The following is a 6,015-nucleotide window of genomic DNA, read 5'->3' as shown; positions in this document are numbered from 1 at the left end:
GTGGTGAAGGACTCAGGCTCTGCCGATCCTGCCCTGGTGCTGAGTAGCTGGGTCACCTTGGGCAAGTCACTTCCTTTCTGTGCTCCTCCATCTTGCCTCAAAGTGGGATAGGGTTATCGTGAGGACTTAATGGCAGAAAGGGCCAAAAGCATCCAGCCCCCAAAAAGCCACAAGGTGATCACACAAACCCTGCAGCCAGTACCATTCGGCTGAAAGCTGGGTGCACGTCTCCTCCTCCTAGCTGGTTGCCTGGCACACAACAGGCGTTGCTGCCATTGGTTGAATTTGAATTTGTTGAACTGCGGAGCCGCACAAACCTCCACAACCCTGCAGCATCCTTGCAGAGCCGCCATCATGATCCTCCAGTCACCCTGATGTTTACTACCTCTCTCAGCCCAGAGCTTGGAGACCCAGGGCCCCCCACCCATGCCAGCATTCACACAGTTAACGCCTTCCGCCCCCCAGCTCCGGGAGCTGCTACGTCCCTTCCTTCAGCAGTCACACGCTGACAGTCACAGAGTCACACGCTCGCACGCTGAGCCCAGCACCCACCACGAGACCCACTCGCCGCAGCGCCCGGCTCCTGGCTTCAGGACACCCTTATCTGGTCCCGTTGTGCTGTCTGTGTCATCTGCCCTTTGTACCCAAACATCCCTACGGGGTGGCAGCCTGCTCCTCACATGTGCACGCACCCTTAGTCACTGAGACAGGCACACTCACCGTCTCTTCATGAATTGTCTTCTTGGCCCTGAGCGGGGGCAGCAGGGAGGGCGGATGTCCCAGGAGGGCCTCTCTACAAACAGCCACACGCACCCGCCCTCTGCCCATTACTGCCTAGGCAGCATGGCACAGTGGCCAAGAGGCGGGCCAGGGGCAGGTCACCTTGGTTCAAATACTGCAACGGCCACTTGCTGGCCAACTTCTCAGTTCCTCGACTTCCTTCCCTGTACACCGGAGAGACAACTGTAATTGGAGGGAGGGAGGGATTTCCAAGAGGCACGGGGAATTTTTAGGGGTCGTGGAGATGTTTGTCATCTTTGCTGGGGATGATGAGTTCACGAGTATTCACACGTATCTAGACTGATAAGTGCTTTATTGTAGCCCAATACAGTTGTCGAAAGATTTCTATCTACTCCATAGCGCGGTCTGGAGGCTCAGATGAAGTAATCCGTGTGGAAGCACAGAGCAGGGTGCCTGGGACACGGAGTACATCATTCCTTCGACAAAGCTTTTGCGTGTTCCCTCAGACACCGGAACAGACACTGTTCCAGGCGCTGGGGAGACGGCATGATGCCGTTACTGCCCTGGAGGAGCCCCCATGCTGAAGGACAGGCAGATGCATAAACGGATAAATTAGGAGACAGGGTGACAAGGGAGATGGGGTGGGGGAGATAGGAAGATAATCCCCAAACACAAGATCTGAAGTCTAGAGACTTAGAGATAAAAGCCTGCTCCACTGGACAGCTAGGTGTTCTTGACTTTGATCTTCTGTATCCTTATCTATAATTGACAATAGCCACCACCCTTTGAGGTGCCTTATGGCTGGTAGTGTTCTTCTTACTCTGCACGTGGTTTCTAAATGCTCCAATGAGATATGTTTACTCTTATGAATGGAGACATCGAAGCACAGAGAGGTGAAGCAACTTGTTCAAGGTCACATAGCCACAGAGTTCGGGGTCACACAGTGGTGGAGTCAGGACTGGAACCCAAGTAGTCCAGCTGCAGAGCCCACACACTTGCTTCAGCCACCATGCTGTGCTGTGTCCTGGCGGCGATGACGATGACCGCAATGACGCTTCTTACACAGGGCTCCGGTGAGCATCAAACACACGAATACCTGCAAAGCACTTGGCCAGCTGAGGGTGCTGGACCGATGTGAGCTCTGACTTACATACAAAGTGCTGTAGGAGCACAACGAGGGAGCACAGAGCTCGGCCTCGGGGGGGATGTGATGGGGGAGGGCTCCTGGGAGCGGCAGCATCGAGCACCTACGGTTTGCGGGCCCTGTGTCAAGCACTGGGAAATGGAAAGGGGAAGGAGAGCCACTCCTGGCACTCTGGGACCGCCCGGCTCTTGAGTGAGGCAGACGTAAATTGAGATGGCTTTGCGCACTGGTTAGAAGCGGCAGGACTGGGACGGCAGAGGCAGCAGGGACCACATGGCACCTGGGCCTGAGTGCCGTGCTGAGCAGTACCCCTTTCCTGTAGCACCTCTCCTTGCAGACACCACGCCCGTGTTGAGGGTGGGGGAAGAACACCCCCTCCTTTTCCTCCTGTCAGGCTCGTCTTAGCCGACACCTCCTCCAGGAAGAGCCCCCAGACCCGGTGCTCGCTCTGGGTCCCCAGAGCACGTCCCCCACAGTATTGTCATTGTCCGTATATGGGTCTAGCACTAGACTGACACCCATTCCAGCTCCTACCGTACAATAGTTGCTCAATAAATGTCTGCTGAAGGAACGAATGAATGAGTAAACATCTTGCCTGTTTCTTCCTGGCCTGTTGGTTCCACCCGCCTGAAGGGTGGAACGAGTTGCGGGGCGGGGGTGGGGGGTGGGGAGCTTGTAACATGAGCCTCTAAACTGAGATGCACAGGATATCTGAGGGGCACTGCCCTCACAGACCCCGGGAAGACCCCAACCCATCTATGGCACTGGGGCTGCTGAGGAATCAGGCTTTCCAGGAGGGCTGGGAGCAGGTTTTGCAGGGTGGGGGGCCACACTCCCATAACTCTCACCCCTTCCACTCCCAGTAGGTCTGAGCCACGTGGAAAACCGAGGGGCCACAGCCCTCAGTTAGGTGCTGGAGGGGGCCTGCCCAAGGCTGGGGGCTTTTGGACTGCGTTTAGAGCAATCTAAGCTCTCGTCCGTTTAAAGCATCTCACACCATGGGATTGGGGGCCAGGGGCTGAGGAAAGAGCTGGCTTCAATCCCGCGGGCAGACTTGTGCCCTCAAGTCCAGAAGGGTGGGAATGATGTGCCCTGGGCATCGCCGCTCTGCTGCGGGAGCCCTGGAAACACCCATGCCAGGCAAGTTTGCTTTTCCCAACTTGATGGAAGAGGAACTGGACCTCCAAACTGGGAACAGTCCAAGGCCAGGCCACAAATGGCCTGAGACCCCAGCCCAGGCTGTATGATGGCAAAGTGCATCCTCTACGCCCACGCCCTGTAGCTGCCATCAGCTCCCCCAGCCCCCTCACTGGCCGGTCCCCTGACTCCCCATCAGCAAGGCCTTTGGCCTTGCTTCACCCTCACGGTCACCCAGGGAGAGAGGTATTATATCGCATGTGCTCATTTTACAGATGAGGAAACTGAGGCCTAGAGAGGGCAAGGGACTAGGCTTCCCAGCAAAGACTGCCTGGGTTCAAAGCCCCCGCTCTGCCATTTACTAGCCTGTGACCTTGAACAAGTCACTCGACCTTTCTGAGCCTCAGTTTCCTCATCTGTAAAACGTGGATGACTATAGTAATTACCTTATGGAGTGAACTGAGTTACAACACATCCTGTGTGGAAAGCAGGAGTGGGCACTCCAAGTATGTTGTCGGTTATTCCCGTGATCCTTATTATCACTCCAAGCTGCACGCGTACGTGCACGCACACACCCACCTGTGAGTTCCAGGGGCAGGGCTAGGAGCGGAGCGCACAGCTGGGAAGGCCACAAGCCTGTCACCTTGGGGCGGGGGGCGGGGGTGGTGTCCTCACCTAGTGCCCCACCACTTCTGTTAGAGACCCCCCACCCTGGCGAGGCCCCGGCCACTGTGGCCGTGAGTAACAAGGAGGCAGAGGAGACCCCAGGAAGGCAGATAGACAGACCCCCCCGCCCCCAGGCCTAGGGAAGCCTGGAGGAGCCCACCACACTGCCTCTGCAGCCTTGGGCCTCGTGTCCTGTATACAAAGGCAAGGGAAGCGTCGTGTTTGTTTTCCCGGGGCCAAGGCAATGCATTTTCAGCTCCTTCAGTCTCCAGACAAGGAAGAGGATGTTTGGACGGGCAGCTCTGATCTACCTGTCCTGGAAGCTGGCTGGAAATGGAGTGAAGCGCCCCAGGGTGAGGGGAGCTGGGCCAGACAGGCTGGGAGATGACCCTACCCGGGACCTGGTTGGCTCTCCCTTAGAGAAGGGTCATTCTCACTGCACCTTTTGGTGCTCACCTGCTGGGCCTGGAGCGCCCTGATAATTGTGACAACCTCACTTCCAGAGCGTTCGCCCTGGGCCAGGCCCTGGGCCGAGAGTTTTACCAGAACTGACAGTATTGAGAGAAGTACAGCAATTGTTACCATTTTAGCAGCAAAGGAACAAGGCTGGCTGTGTCCTTACCTGCTTCCTGGAGGGCTGGTGCTCTTGTCATCGTGTTCATACCTGGGGGAGGGGGCACTAAGGCTCAGAGAGGGATACTAGCTTGCCCAGCATCACCCAGCAAGGAAGTCACAGTGCCAGAATTTGAATCCAGGACTGTCATGCCAAAACCCACACTTTTGCCATCTCCCCGTTACATGATGCCTCCCTGTATGGCCTGGATCAGAGCCGCCGAGCTTTTCATGTCACTTTGCATGCAGAAAAGTAAACAAATTTCGCAAGCTAGATGAAGGAGGCTGTGCAGGGCTGGACGCCGTGGCCCCCGGAACCCACCCACCACCCCAGGGCTGGGAAGCTGCCTGCAAGGTCTGGCTTAGCCAGCCCTCTCCGAATCAGGGTGTCCTGGCTGCCGGCTGCTGAAGATTCGACTAGGAATTCCGGAAAGGATGGGGACGGGCAGGTAACAGGCAGCCCCCCTTGGTGGGGGTCCAGCTAGGATAGCACACAGACCCTTACCGGCTTTCCAGAGGAATATATTTGGAACTGCAGGAAACATAAAGGGCCTGTGCAAAGAATGGGAACCCAGCCACAGTGTAAAAGTCACACGTTTTTCATCAATATTTATAAGAGCAAATGTTTACATGGCACTCACTTTCTTGGCAACTCGCTCCAAGCCCTTCAGGTGTATTCACTCAGTTAAGCCTCAAGAGGGGAGCCGTGATCACTCCCATTTTACAGATGGGGAAACCAAGGCCTGGGGCAGCTCTGCAACATCAGGGATGAGTGGGGGCAGAGCTGGGATTTGAACCTCGGCAGCTGGTGCCAGCACCACTCTCTGGATATCTATGCCCATCTGCCAGCCAGGCGAAGAGGAAGACACCCAAGTGCCCAGTTCACCTGAGCCCTGCCCTCACTCACCCACAGAGTTTGGCCTAGCTCCACCCCTCTCTGGGGCGGGCCCTCTGGTGGGCATCGGTCTGGACCCCTTGTTGAAGGAGCCTCATGAATGATGCCCCGCCGTACCGGGCGGGGGACTCTAGAGGCTGCTAGAAAGGGAATGCACGTGGGAGGTAGGCATGGTCCTGTCCTGGCCCTCCTCTCTCCCTTGCCTCAGCTTACCACCCGCATCCCCATCTCCCACCACTGCCATCAGGAAGCTCCCCTTTGGGAGGAGGTCTGACACGGCTTCGATGTTCAAGACCTTGACCCCGCAGTACAAGCCGCGGGCGTTCCCAAGGGACGTCTAAGGTTCAGAGACATCATGTGACTTGCCCAAAGTCACGCAGTGAGTCAAGGACAGAAATGGGTGACAGTCTGCCATCTCCAGGGACCCCCTGGCCCTCCTCTGCAGTGGAGAGGGCCCCCGGGGCGGTGATTCTGGAAGGTGTTCCATGGGAGAGGACCGGAAGCACATGGGTGGGAGGGAAAGGGCTGGGTGCGGTTGGAGTTCACAAGGAATAGCCGATGGCTTATTTTTACCCCAAATCACACCTTTACTCGTGGTGTCCTCTTCATGCTCCTCTCCATCCCAGGTCTCACCCACTTCCTCACCCAGTCTGCCTGCCCGCTGGGAGCTTTTCCTGGGGGTGAGTTCTCTTCCCTTCCCCTAGCACGTTGTCCCTTCCCACCACTGCCTGGAGGTCACTTGAGGCTATTGCCACGTCCCTAGGTGTGCCTTAGGTCCTCACCAGGGCGAGTTTCTTGAGGGCAGGGACTGTGAGCCGGG

Source organism: Phocoena sinus, chromosome 10, assembly GCF_008692025.1.
Source record: "Phocoena sinus isolate mPhoSin1 chromosome 10, mPhoSin1.pri, whole genome shotgun sequence".
Classification (NCBI taxonomy): Eukaryota; Metazoa; Chordata; class Mammalia; order Artiodactyla; family Phocoenidae; genus Phocoena; species Phocoena sinus.
Note: the sequence above shows the minus strand (reverse complement) of the source record.